The sequence below is a fragment of the Mirounga angustirostris genome, unplaced genomic scaffold (genome assembly GCF_029215605.1).
Source record: "Mirounga angustirostris isolate CCGP_5_RB_7025 unplaced genomic scaffold, mMirAng1.0.hap1 SCAF_16, whole genome shotgun sequence".
NCBI classification, from domain to species: Eukaryota; Metazoa; Chordata; class Mammalia; order Carnivora; family Phocidae; genus Mirounga; species Mirounga angustirostris.
In genome coordinates this window covers 19,083,434-19,096,905 of record NW_026991724.1, presented here as the reverse complement: position 1 = coordinate 19,096,905, position 13,472 = coordinate 19,083,434, and the positions used below count along the sequence as shown (strand labels likewise).

General features: G+C 41.2%; 1 protein-coding gene across 2 annotated transcripts in view; it reads right to left on the bottom strand.

The window, feature by feature from the left end:
- TK2 (thymidine kinase 2) overlaps window positions 1-13,333 on the bottom strand; it is an 87,280-nt gene extending 73,947 nt beyond the window's left edge. The window contains exons 1-2 of one of the 2 annotated variants that reach the window (XM_064580680.1): window positions 13,091-13,329; window positions 12,332-12,462 (exon numbers count right to left, since the gene is read on the bottom strand). The gene's annotated coding sequence lies outside the window, so the exon portion shown is untranslated. Of the gene's footprint in view, window positions 1-12,331 lie in introns of both variants that reach the window. The other variant, XM_064580681.1, reaches the window with a different exon arrangement.
- Between the last annotated feature and the right edge of the window lie 139 nt (window positions 13,334-13,472).

Sequence of the window (13,472 nt, the reverse complement as noted above, 5' to 3'; positions counted from 1 at the left end):
GAATAGGGAATGTATCACCTATGGATCTGGTCAAAATGCAGATTCTGAAAAATCCTAACTAGTACATTCAGAGTAAAGATGGATACTGTGTGCCTAAAACAAAAATCGTAAAGAAGACAATAAGCTAACAACAGTTCTTAATGGGGAGGGGTTGGTGGGATTATGAAAAAGATTTTAAAATTTAACAGGAGAGTTAACTAATAGAATGGACAGTTAGTGTTATGGAAAATAAAGTCCACATTGCTTGGTAAAATACAGGAACTTGAAAGATAAAGAGAAAATTCCCAAAGCTTTCAGAGCAAGAGAAACAGCACAAAGATGTTACTGACATGAGAACAAAACCAAACATCAAAGGCTACCTGGATATTAGAAGACAACAAGGCAGGGGCACCTGGATGACACAGGTGGTTGAGCATCCTACTCTTGGTTTCAGCTCAGGTCATGATCTCAGGATCCTGAGATTGAGCCCCACATCGCGCTCCATGCTGACTCTCCCTCTGCACCCCCCCCAAAACAAAAACATCTTTTTTTTAAAAGGGTGGGGAGTGCCGGGGTGGTGCAGTTGGTTGAATGATCAACTCTTGGTTTCGGCTCGGGTCATGATCTCAGGGTCATAAGATCGAGCCCTACACTGGGCTCCACGCCAAGCGTGAAGCCTACTTAAAAAAAATAAAAAATAAAAATAAAATTAAGGGGGGGCGCCTGGGTGGTTCATTTGGCTAAGCGCTGCCTTCGGCTCAGGTCATGATCCCAGGCTCCTGGGATCTAGCCCTGCGTCGGGCTCCCTGCTCAGCAGAGAGCCTGCTTCTCCTCTCCCTCTGCCTGCCACTCTGCCTATTTGTGCTCTCTCTATATATCTTTGTCAAATGAATAAAAATTTTAAAAATCTTTTAGAAATTTTAAATTAAATTAAGGTTAAATGAGGTCATAAGGTTAATTGGTTTTCTTCTCTCTGTATCAGAAGCAGTGGTGGGAAGTAGGAAACTGAGTAGAGAAACGAAACAAGCTTTGTAGACAGAAGACCCCTCAGAACTTGAAAGTGTCAAGGAGACCATGAAAAGGAAAGATCTCAAGAGAAAGATCACATTAAGCTGTATATGAACTCTTGGGACCACCCCCAAGCAGTGGATGCATGGATTTCACCCTAGACAGCAGATCAAAGGCCTGGAGAAGTAAACCACAGGGAAGGCCATGACACAGGTCTCAGACTGGAAACTCAGGCACACACAGAACAGATCAGAATAGCACTGCAACAACAACGGACAGGACATCTGGACAGAATGTCAGTAAGGATATAGAAGACTTGAACAATACTATAAACCATCTACTCCTAACAGATATATGTTGAACATTACCCCAACAACAGCAGAATACTCATGCTTCACAAGTGCATATGAAAGCGTCTGTAAGATAGACCAGGTGTTAGGACACAAACCAAGCCTCAATAGATTTAAAAACACTGAAATCATACAAATTATCTACTTTGATCATAATGGAATGAAGCTAAAAATGAATAACAGAAGGAAAACTGGAAAACTGACAAATATGTGGAAAACAACCAATGGGTCAAAGAAGAAAACAGAAAAAGAAATTAGAAAATACCTACAGATGAATGAAACTAAAATACAACATACTAAAACTTATGAGATGCAGCAAAGGCAGTGCTCAGAGAGAAATTTACAGGTGTAAATGCCTACATTTAAAAGGAAGAAAGATCTCAAACCATAACCTAACTTTACATCTTGATGAACCAGTAAAAGACCAAACTAAACCCAGAGATAGAGGAAAGGAAACAACAGAGATTAAAGCTAAGATAAATAAAACACAGAGTAGAAAAACAATAATCAACAAATCCAAAAGTTGGTTCTTTGGAGGTATCAACAAGATCAACAAACTTTTACCTAATGACAAAAAAAAAAAAAAAAAGACTAAAGTCAGAATTGAAAGTGAGGACATTATACTAATGATAGAGAAATAAAAAGAATTACAAGATAATTCTACAATAGTTGTATGCCAAAAAATTAGATGAAAAGACATACACACAAGAAACACACGATTTACCTAAATTGACTCAAGAAGAAATAGACAATCTCAACAGATCTATAAAAGATCAAAATAGTAACGAAAAACATCCCAACAAATAAAAGTTCAGTACCACCAAACATTTAAAGAATTACCAACCCATCTCAAACTCTCCCAAAAAACAAAAGACAAAGGAACACTTTCTAACTCATTTTATGGAGCCAGCATTACAAAAGATACCAAAGCTAGATAAAGATATCACAAAAAAAGAAAACTATATCCTAGTATTTGTTATGACTATAGATGTAAAAATTCTCAACAAAATTTAGCAAACCAACTCTAACAGGACATCAAACTTATTATACACTATGACCAAGTGGGATTTACCCCAGAATACTACTGCAAAGTTTTTGAAAACTGAACTGAGGGGGCAACTGGGTGGCTCAGTCATTAAGTGTCTGCCTTCCACTTAGGTCATGATCCCAGGATCCTGGGATCAAGCCCCACGTCAGGCTCCCTGCTCAGCAGGAAGCCCGCTTCTCCCTCTCCCACTCCCCTTGCTTGTGTTCCCTCTCTCACTGTCTCTCTCTCTCTCTCTGTCAAATAAATAAGATCTTAAAAAAAAAAAAATTTACTAAAAAGAAAAAAAAAGAAAAGTGAACTGAGGGGCGTCTGGGTGGCTCAGTTGGTTAAGTGTCTGCCTTCAACTCAGGTCCTGGAGTCCTGACATTGAGCCCCACATCAGTCTCCCTGCTCAGTGAGGAGTCTGCTTCTCCCTCTGCCCCTCCCCGCTGCTTGTGCGCTCTCTCTCTCTCTCTCTCTCTCACTCTCTTCTTTCAAATAAATAAATAAAATCTTTAGAAAATTGTTTAAAAAAAAAGAAAACTGAACTGACATTGGATCCACAGTTCAGTGGTGGTAGGATATTGTGGCCTAAATCTAACCAGTTGATTGCCTGCTTAAAAATAAAAAACAGGGATGCCTGGGTGGCTCAGTCGTTAAGTGTCTGCCTTCGGCTCAGGTCATGATCCCAGGGTCCTGGGATCGAGTCCCACATCGGCCTCCCTGCTCGGTGGGAAGCCTGCTTCTCCATCTCCCACACCCTCTGTTGTGTTCCCTCTCTCTCTGTCTCTCTCTCTGTCAAAAAATAAATAAAATCTTAAAAAAAATAAATTAATTAAAATAAAAATAAAAAACAAAACAAAACCCAATGATCTCTATAGGAATTAAACAAATCCAGAGTTCATAGCATAATATGAAAAATGTCCAAGATAAAATCAATATTTAGTTGACATATTCAGAACTAGAAAAATCTCAACATTTTATGAGAGAAAAGACAGTCAACATAGAGCAACCCAAGAATAACACAAATGGTAGATGATTAGACAAAAACTTGAAAGAGAATATTGTAACCATGCTCTAAGAATAAGTGAAATAAATGGATAAAAAGTCTTAGTGAAGAAATATAAGATATAAAAAAATCATATGGAAATTTTAGAACTGAACACAATAACCAAAATACAAATCTCACTGGATGTGCTTAATAGCAGAATAGAAATGGCAGAGGAAGGAGTTAGTGAACTTGAAGATAGATTAAGGGGCGCCTGGGTGGCTCAGTCGGTTAACCATCTGCCTTCAGCTTGGGTCATGATCCCAGGGTCCTAGGATTGAGTCCCGAGTCGGGCTCCCTGCTCAGCAGGGAGTCTGCTTCTCTCACTGCCCCTCCCCCCTCGTGATCTCCCTCTCTCTCTGTGTCATTCTCTCTCTCTCTGAAATAAGTAAATAAATAAGATAGATCCATAGAAATTATCCAATTTCAACAAAAGAAAGTAATAAGATTGAAAAAAATGAACAGAGCTTTGGGAACTTTAGAGACAATATCAAAAGGTCAAATATTTGTTGCTGTTGTTTTTTTAAAGATTTTATTTATTTATTTGACAGAGAGACACAGCGAGAGAGGGAACACAAGCAGGGGGAGTGGGAGAGGGAGAAACGGGCTCCCTGCCGAGCAGGGAGCCCGATGTGGGGCTCAATCCCAGGACCCTGGGATCATGACCTGAGCCGAAGGCAGACGCTTAACGACTGAGCCACCCAGGCACCCCTCAAAAGGCCTAATATTTGTATCACTGGATTCCCATAAGGAGTGGAGTAAGAGTATGGCACAAAAACTTTTTGAAGAAATAAAGGCTGACAACTTCCCCAAATTAGCAAAAGACATAAATTTACAGATTCAAGAAATTCAGTAAACCTCAAACAGAAGAAACAAAAAATTCATACCCAGATACAGCCTAATCAAATTTCTGAAAAGTAAAGATGAAGACAAAAATATTGTGAGCACTTAGAGAAAAATGATGCAACAATCTGAATGACTGAGGATTTCTCATCAGAGACCATGGAGCCCAGAAAGAAACGGCACAGTTTTCAAGTGTTAAAAGAAAATAACTGTCAGGGCACCTGGGTGGCACAGTTGGTTAAGCATCCGACTCTTGGTTTTGGCTCAGGTCATGATCTCAGGGTCATGAGATCAAGACCTGCATTGGGCTCCACACTCAGCATGGACCCTGCTTCAGATTCTCTCTCCCTTTCCCTATGCCCCTCCTGCTCATGTCCCTTCTCTCTCTCTAAAATAAATAAATCTTGGGGTGCCGGGGCACCTGGGTGGCTCAGTCGTTAAGCGTCTGCCTTCGGCTCAGGTCATGATCCCAGGATCCTGGGATCGAGCCTCACATCGGGCTCCCTGCTCAGCAGGAGGCCTACTTCTCCCTCTCCCACTCCCCCTGCTTGTGTTCCCTCTCTCGCTGTGTCTCTCTCTGTCAAATAAATAAATAATCTTAAAAAAAAAATCTTGGGGTGCCTGGGTAGCTCAGTCGTTAAGCGTCTGCCTTCGGTTCAGATCATGATCCTAGTGTCCTGGGATTGAGCCCCACATCGGGCTCCCTGGTCAGCGGGAGGCCTGCTTCTCCCTCTCCCACTCCCCCTGCTTGTGTTCCTGCTCTCACTATCTCTCTCTGTCAAATAAATAAATAAAATCTTTTTAAAAAAAAATTTAAAAAATCTTTAAAAGAAAAGAACTTTTAAATCCAGAATTCTATATCCAGTTAAAATACCCTTCATCAATGGAGGCCAAAAAAAAAAAAAAGACATTCTCAAAAAGAGGAAAACTGGGGACACCTGGGTGGCTTAGTCGGTTGAGTGTCTGCCTTTGGCTCAGGTCATGATCCCAGAGTCCTGGGATCAATCCCCACCCTACATCGGGCTCCCTACTTATAGGGGAGCCTGCTTCTCCTTCTCCCTCTGCCATCCCCCGCCCCAACTTGTGCTCTCTGACTCTCTCAAGCTCTCTGTCAAATCAATAAATAAAATCTGAAGAAAAAAAAAAAAGAGGAAAACTGGAGCGCCTGGGGGGGCTCAGTTGGTTAAGCATCCGGCTCTTGATTTCAGCTCAGGTCATGATTTCAGGGTCATGAGATCAAGCCCCAAGTTTGGCTCTGCACTCAGCAGGGAGTCTGCTGGAGATTCTCTCTGTCCCTCTCCCTCTACCCACGCTCACACCCCCCTCCTCCACACACTCTCTCTCTCTGAAATAAACAAATCTAAAAAAACAAGAGGAAAACTAAGAGAACACATTGCCAGTAGATCTGCTCTGAAAGAAGTGCCAAAGGAAGTTCTTTAGACAGTAGAGAAAGTATACCAGAAGGAAACATGGAATTTCAAGGATAAAGGATGAGCAACAGAAATAGTAAATATCTTAAAAATTAAAAACAGAATTACCATATGATCCAGCATTCCCACTTCCGGGTATATATCCAAAGGAAATAAAAACATCATGTTGAAGAGATATCTGCACCCCCATGTTCATTACAGCATTATTTACAATAGCCAAGACATGGAAACAATCTAAGTGTCCATCAATGGATGAATGGATAAAGAAAATGTGGCATATATACACAATGGAATATTATTCAACCTTAAAAAAGAAGGAAAACCTACCATTTGTGGCAACATGGAGGGCATTATGCTAAGCGAAAAAGTTAGAGAGAGACAAATACTGTATGATTTCATGTATATGTGGAATCTAAAAATCAAGAAAAAAAGAAAAAAGTGAAACTCATAGAAAATGAGATCAGATTTGTTGTTACCAAAGGCAAGAGGTGGAAGGAAAGGGAATTAGATGAAGGTAGTCAAAAGGTACAAATTTCCAGTTATAAAATAAATAAGTACTGGAAATATAATATACAGCATGATAACTACAGTTAACACTGCTATATGGCATATTTGAAAGTTGATGAGAGTAAATCCTAAAAGTTCTCATCACAACTTAAAAAACACTTTTTCTCTTTTTTTGTATCTATATTTGATGATGGACGTTAACTAAACTTACTGTGTTAATCACTTCACAATACACATAAGTCAAATCCTTATGCTGTAGACCTTAAACTTATATGTCAATTATTATTGTATGTCAATTATTATCTCAATAAAACTGGAAAAAAAAGAAATAGTAAATATCTGGACAAGTAGAATATTCTTCTCAAGTTCTTCAAAATATGTTTGATGTTTGAAAGCAAAAATCTTAACATTATCTGATGGGATTTCCTGTAGAAGTAGATATAATACATGTGACAGCCACAGCGTAAAGAAGGGAGGATAAAATGACCTATATGATGGTCAGATTTCTGCATTGCATTTGAAGTGGTAAAATATTAATTTAAGTAGCCTGAAAAGTTAAGCATATATATAGTAATCCCTATAGAAAACACTAAAAAACTGTACCAAGAGAGTAAAAAACTCAACAGATAAGTTATGAAAGAGTACTAAAAAATATTTAAATAATCCAAAAGAGGGCAGGAAAGAAGAAATGAACAAAAACAGAAGAAACAAACAAAACAAATACAAAACTGTGTAGCTAAATCCAAATATACAAATAATTACACTAAATATACATACATACCAATTAAAATACACAGATTGTCAGAGGGATTTTTTTTTAAAGACCTGCAGAAAACCCACTTTAAATAATGGTATAGGTAGATTAAAAATAAAAGAATGGGAAAAGATATTCCATCAATCAAAAGAAAACTGGGATAGGGCGCCTGGGTGGCTCAGTTGGTTAAGCGACTGCCTTCGGCTCAGGTCATGATCCTGGAGTCCCGGGATCGAGTCCCGCATCAGGCTCCCTGCTCGGTGGGGAGCCTGCTTCTCCCTCTGACCCTCCCCCCTCTCATGTGCTCTCTGTCTCTCTCATTCTGTCTCAAATAAATAAATAAAATCTTAAAAAAAAAGAAAAGAAAACTGGGATAGTTAATACTAATATCATACAAAGATAAAGCAAAGAAAATCAGGAATAAAAGAGACACCACATAATGATAAAATGATCAATTCACCCTATGAAAATACAACAGTCCTAAAGGTTCCTAATAGCAGAGCCTCAAAATGCAGAAAGCAAAAACTGATAGAACTGAAGAGAAAAATGGGCAAATCTACACATATTATTGAAGATTTCAACTTTTCTCTCTAGGCAATTGATAGAACATGTACACAGACAATCAGCAAAGATGTAAAAGAACTAAATACCACCACTAATCAACTGGATCTAACTGACATTTATAGAACACTTCACTCAACAAATACACTTTCTTTTCAAGTGCACATAGAGCATTCACCAAGATGGGCCATATCCTGAATCATAAAACAAACCTCCATAAATTTAAAAGAATTAAAATCATACAAAATGGGCGCCTGGGTGGCTCAGTTGGTTGGGCGGCTGCCTTCGGCTCAGGTCGTGATCCTGGAGTCCCTGGATCGAGTCCCGCATCGGGCTCCCTGCTCGGCAGGGTGCCTGCTTCTGCCTCTGACCCTCCCCCCTCTCATGTGCTCTCTCTCTCTCATTCTGTCTGTCTCAAATAAATAAATAAAATCTTAAAAAAAAAAAAAAATCATACAAAATGTCTTCTCTGACCATAATGGAATTAAACTGGAAATCAATAACAGAAACATGATTGAAAAGTCCTCAACTGTTTAAAAATTAAATAATATACTGTCAAATAATCTGCAGTTCAAAGATACAGTCTTGGGAGAAATTAGAAAATATTTTGAAGTGGACAAAAATGAAAACACAACATCAACATTTGTAAGATGAAACGAAAATAGTACTTAGATATTTATAGCATTAAATGCTTATATGAGAAAAGCATAAACAAGATGTGCCAGATAAATGCCAACAAAAAGAAGGTAGGCATGGTGAAATTAATATTAAATGAAATAGAATTCAAAGCTAAAAGCATTCACTAGAGACAACAGAAATGTCAAAATGATAGTTAATAAAAACGTAATATATGCCAGGCACTATTCTTTTTTTTTTCTTTTGCTAGGCACTGTTCTAAGATATTTTTATATATTAACTCATTTAATCCCTACAATAATTATATGACTTAGGTAATATTATTATCACCATTTTGGGAATGGAGAAACTGAGTACAGAGAAGTTAAGAAAGCAATAGAACTAGGATTTAAACCCAGTATTTAGGCTCTTTATTGCTACACTCTACTGAACAAAACATATGTTAACTTTTGGGGCACCTGGGTGGCTCCGTTGGTTGAGCCTCCAACTCTTGGTTTCCTCTTGGGTGATGATCTCAGGGTTGTGGGACGGGCCTATAGCGGGGGGGGGGGGGTCCACGCTCAGCGGGGAGTCTGCTTGGGATTCTCACTCTCCCTCTCCTTCTGCCCCTCCCCCACCTCTCTCTCTCAAATAAATAAATAAATCTTAAAAAAAAAAACCCATGTTAACTTTGGTTCATCTAACACCATAATTTCAAAAAAAACAAACAACAACAACAACCCCAAACTGTTAGAAATCCAAGGAAAAGTAATAAATCTAAAACTTTAGTGAGGAGCTTTAATATATCTGTTTTAGTAAGTCAATACATCAAGAAAAAGAAGAGTAAGTATAGGAGCGGCTGGGTGGTGCAGTCAGTTGAGCATCGGACTCTCCTGAGATCAAGCCCTGCATCTGGCTCCTCACTCAGGGGGGAGTCTGCTGGAGATTCTCCTCTCCCTCTGCCCCTCCCCCCGCTCCTGTGCTCTCTCTCTCTCTGAAATAAATAAATAAACCTTAAAAAAAAGAAGGGTAAGCATACAGAGAGTTTAAATTACATAATTAACAAAATACATAATGGACATATGGATTTTGTACCCAACTAAGAGAGAATATTCAATCCTTTTAAGCACACATGGAACACTTACAATCCCTGACTATCTATTAGGACACAAAGAAAATCTCAACAAATTCCAAAAAGCAGAACATACAGACCTGTTCTCTGAATAAAAGAAATAATAAAATTTGATTATTATACCATCACCAAAGTATAGCCAAAAATTTATCAAATTAAACATTTTAAAATACCCTTTTAAATTATTCTTGGATTAAAGAGGAAATGTAAAATGGAAACTACAAGCTAATTAGAAGTGGATAAAAACTAGAGCATTATTTTAAGGATGTGTCCTAAGCAGTCCTCAGAGAAAAATTTATAGCTTTAAATGCCTTCATTAGGAAACAAGAGAGACTTAAATAAAGGATAACACAATACACAACAAATAGAATAAAATGAAACAAAAACTAGAGGTCAATTCTATTTATGAAAATAAAGGCAAAACTCCCAAACAAAATACTAGCAAAATGATTCTAGAGGTTTATCAAAAGAGCAAAGCAACATGACCATTAAAGGCACATCCCATGAATGTAAGGACAGTGAGCCTTGGGAAAACTGCGATTGTCGGTCACCACATTCATAGATTAAAGGAGAAAAACACCAGGTTCTAAAAGGAGAAATCTGTATGGCAAAAATGCAAAGTAAAAGACAAATGATAAGCCAGGAAAAACTACTCATAACTCAAATTTCAGAAAAAGGATTATTTTCCTGAATATATGCATTCTTATGTATCCATTTTTTTAAACCAACAATTAACAGAAAAACATACAAAGTATGTGAAAAGTCAGTTCTTGGAAAAGCAAATGCAAATGCCTGTTACATACGCAAAAAAAAAAAAAAAAGGCAACAAAAATACTCCTTAATCCACTCATAACTAGAGAAATGCAAATTAACACTACCACAAGGGATTTATTTCTAAATACCATTCTCTAGTAAAAGAACCAGAGCTTCTTAGAGGAACTCGGATTCCAGGACTGGGATGGGGAGAAGATAAAATGAACCTGACACATGTTATAGGGTCAGAAAATAAGGAAATGGGGGGGGAGAGATGGGGGATGGGTACCCAGAAGCCCACCAGTAGGAGCTAATAAAGGCCAAAGATGAAAAAATTTAACCAACAAAATCAAGCACAACAGTATTTAATTACAACCCAGAGAATAAAATAAAGAAATCAGTGTAGGAGAACAGAAAATATTCCTTACACAGGAATGTACAGGGAATAGAGCCACCCTTCTTCATCCCATAGCAGACACTTCTGGGGCCATCCGAGTGATGGGTTCTGGGCTGGGCTAGGACAGGCTCCCATGGAGCTCACAGCCTGCAGTGGGAGTGACAGCCATCTCGGGCATCCAGTCCCCTCAAGCAGGGGCACCCCTCCAGTTCTCCTTGCCTCTCTCTGGGCCCTCTCAGCCACCCCAGTGAGTCACCATATTTTTTTGCGTGAGTTCCCTTTCAGTAAATTGAGATAGAGATTACTTGAAATAAAATGCAACCATTTTAAGTGGAGCGTTTGATGGGTTTTGTTAAATGTATGTTTCTGTGCAGTCACCACCCTCCGCAAAATAAAAAAACATTTCCAGCACTCCAGAGAGCTTCCTCCTGCCTCCACCCCAGGTTACCACTGGTCTGATTTCGGTCACCATAGCTGAGTTTCACATGTTCTAGAAATTCATAAAAATAGAATCATACAGCATGTACCCTTTCGAGCCTGGCTTCTTTCATTCAACATAATGTCTGCAAAATGCATCCCTGTTGTTGCACCTGTCAATGGTTTATTCCTTCTTCATGCTTAGAAGTATTCCAGCGAAGGGATGCCCCACAGTTAGTTTATCCTCTCAGGTGTAATGAGCGACTGGAGTTGTGCAGTTTGAGCTATTAAAAATAGAGCCTCAGGAGGCCTGGGTGGCTCAGTCGTTAAGCGTCTGCCTTCGGCTCAGGTCATGATCCCAGCGACCTGGGATCAAGTCCCCCATAGGGCTTTTGCTCAGCTTGAAGCCTGCTTCTCCTTCTGCCCCTCCCCCCGCTCATGCTCTCATGTGCTCTCTCTCTCTGATAAATAAATAAATAAAATCTTAAAAAATAATTAAAAATAAATTAAAAATAAAAATAGAGCCGCTGTGGATGTTCAAGTCCAAACCTTTGCAAAGACAGGTGCTTTCATTTCTCTTGGGGAAATACCTACAGATAAAATGTCTGGGTCACACAGTATACTTCTGTCTAATATTTTAGGAAACTGCCAAGCTGTCTTCCGCAGTGGAAGTCATCACTTCCAGCCCCAACAGGGGTGTATGAGAGTTCCAGTTGCTCCACATCCCCCCCCCAGCACTTGAATGGTAGAGTCCCCTTTTATGAAGCCATTTTAATAGGTGTAAAATATCTCGGCGCGTGTGGGTGGCTCAGTTGGTTAAGCAACTGCCTTCCGCTCCCGTCATGATCCTGGAGTCCCGGGATTGAGTCCCACATTGGGCTCCCTGCTCAGCGGGCAGTCTGTTTCTCCCTCTGACCCTCCCCCCTCTCATGCTCTCTCTCTTTCTCATTCTCTCTCTCTCAAATAAATAAAATCTTTTTTAAAAATTTAAAAAGATAGTTTCTCATTGTGGCTCTAATTTGCATTCCCAGATGTCTAATGATATTGAATATAGTTTCGAGTGCTTACTGGACAATCATATATCTTCTTTGGACTGTTCAAAACTTTGGCCAATTAAAAAAGTTGCGTTGTTTTCTACTTACTGAGTTACAGTTTTGAGCCAAATTAACACTGATCGATATCAGGTTGTCCTTGTTCTAACCCTCACCTGTCCTCCTCCCAGGGGATCCAGAGTAAGATCCAAACACCTGGGTCTGGTTCTCTACCATCTGTCTCCTCCCCGCTAGCCCTTTGTTCAGTCCTTTCTTCCACAAAGGCTCCCGGCAACCCTCTGAACCAGCCATAACGAGGCAGACAACTATTACCAAGAATCATCTTGTTCACGATTCTCTGGACACAATAATGACCCACTCCCCACAAATTAAGCTGATGCATCCTTGCATCCTGCAAATGCAATCTTTCTAGCGCTGCTGTTAATGAACAAATAAATGAGTGAACGAATGCCTCTTACCTGGCGGGAGAGGCCATCGAATTCTTCTTTGAGGAAGTGACACTGGGATGATCACAGAGTAAAGGGAAGTTCATCAGATAACCAGGTTGGAGAAGAGCAGCCAGGTAGCAGGGTCAGCATGCACAAAGGCCCTGGAGTGGGGAGAGCATGGTTTGTTCAAGAAACTGTAAGAGGGTCTATGAGTGGAGGAGCCAGGGAGCAGAAGACACCAAGGGATTATGTGTTTAGTCTCTCTACCAAGACTCTGAGCAAGATGGGAATCTCTGAAGGTTTGGGGGATAAGGGAAATGCAGGTGATCCTGACTGAGCATTTTAGCATCCTTCTGGCTGCCAAGAGAGGAAGCAGAGAGGCCTCTTAAAGACACCCTCACAGCAGTCCAGGGAGCAGGCAGGAGTACTCTGGGGCCTCGTGGAGGCTTGGTGGTGGTGAGAAGTGAAGAGACAAAGAAAGCTTTAGGAGGTGAACATGTGCCGGCCTTGGTGACGGACTGATGGTGAGGGTGAAGGAGAACAAGGACAGCCCCGGGTCTCAGATCTTGGGGTACAAGGATGGATGGCGGTGCCCTTCATGGGGGCCCAGGAGCCAATGGGAGTCCCCGGAGTATGAATGGGGAGAGGGAGCAGAAGGAAGGCTGGGGAGGCCAGTACAGGAGGCCGGGCCGGCCAAAGATGGGAGGGGTGGCCAGGGGAGAAAGAGGGAGTGGGTTGGGGAGCTGACAGCTCGCTCAAAAGCGCAGGAGGACGAGACAGGGGTCTTGCCGTTTGGGCGCCTAGGTTCCTGGGTCCCAGACACAGCGCAGGGACACGGGCAGGAAGCTAGACGACGCAGCGAGTGTACACAACCCTTCAGAGCACGCAGAGAAGGCTGGAAGCCCCGACGGGGCGTTCAGGGGCAGCAAAAAGAAGGTCTCGGAGCGCCGGGCCGGGGCTGAGGGGAGAGTGCGCGTGGGTGTGAGGGGGCCCCACGCCAGCTCGGCGGACAGTCCCGCCCGGCGGGGCCCGGAGCAGCTCGGGCAGCCAGGGTCCGAGCGGAGGACGGGAGGAGGGGGAAGGCGAGCGGAAGAAGCGAGCGGGGCAGCGGGGGAGCCGGAGACAGCGAGGAAGGGAGGAGGGGACGGGGCAGGAGGGGCGGGGCGGGGGC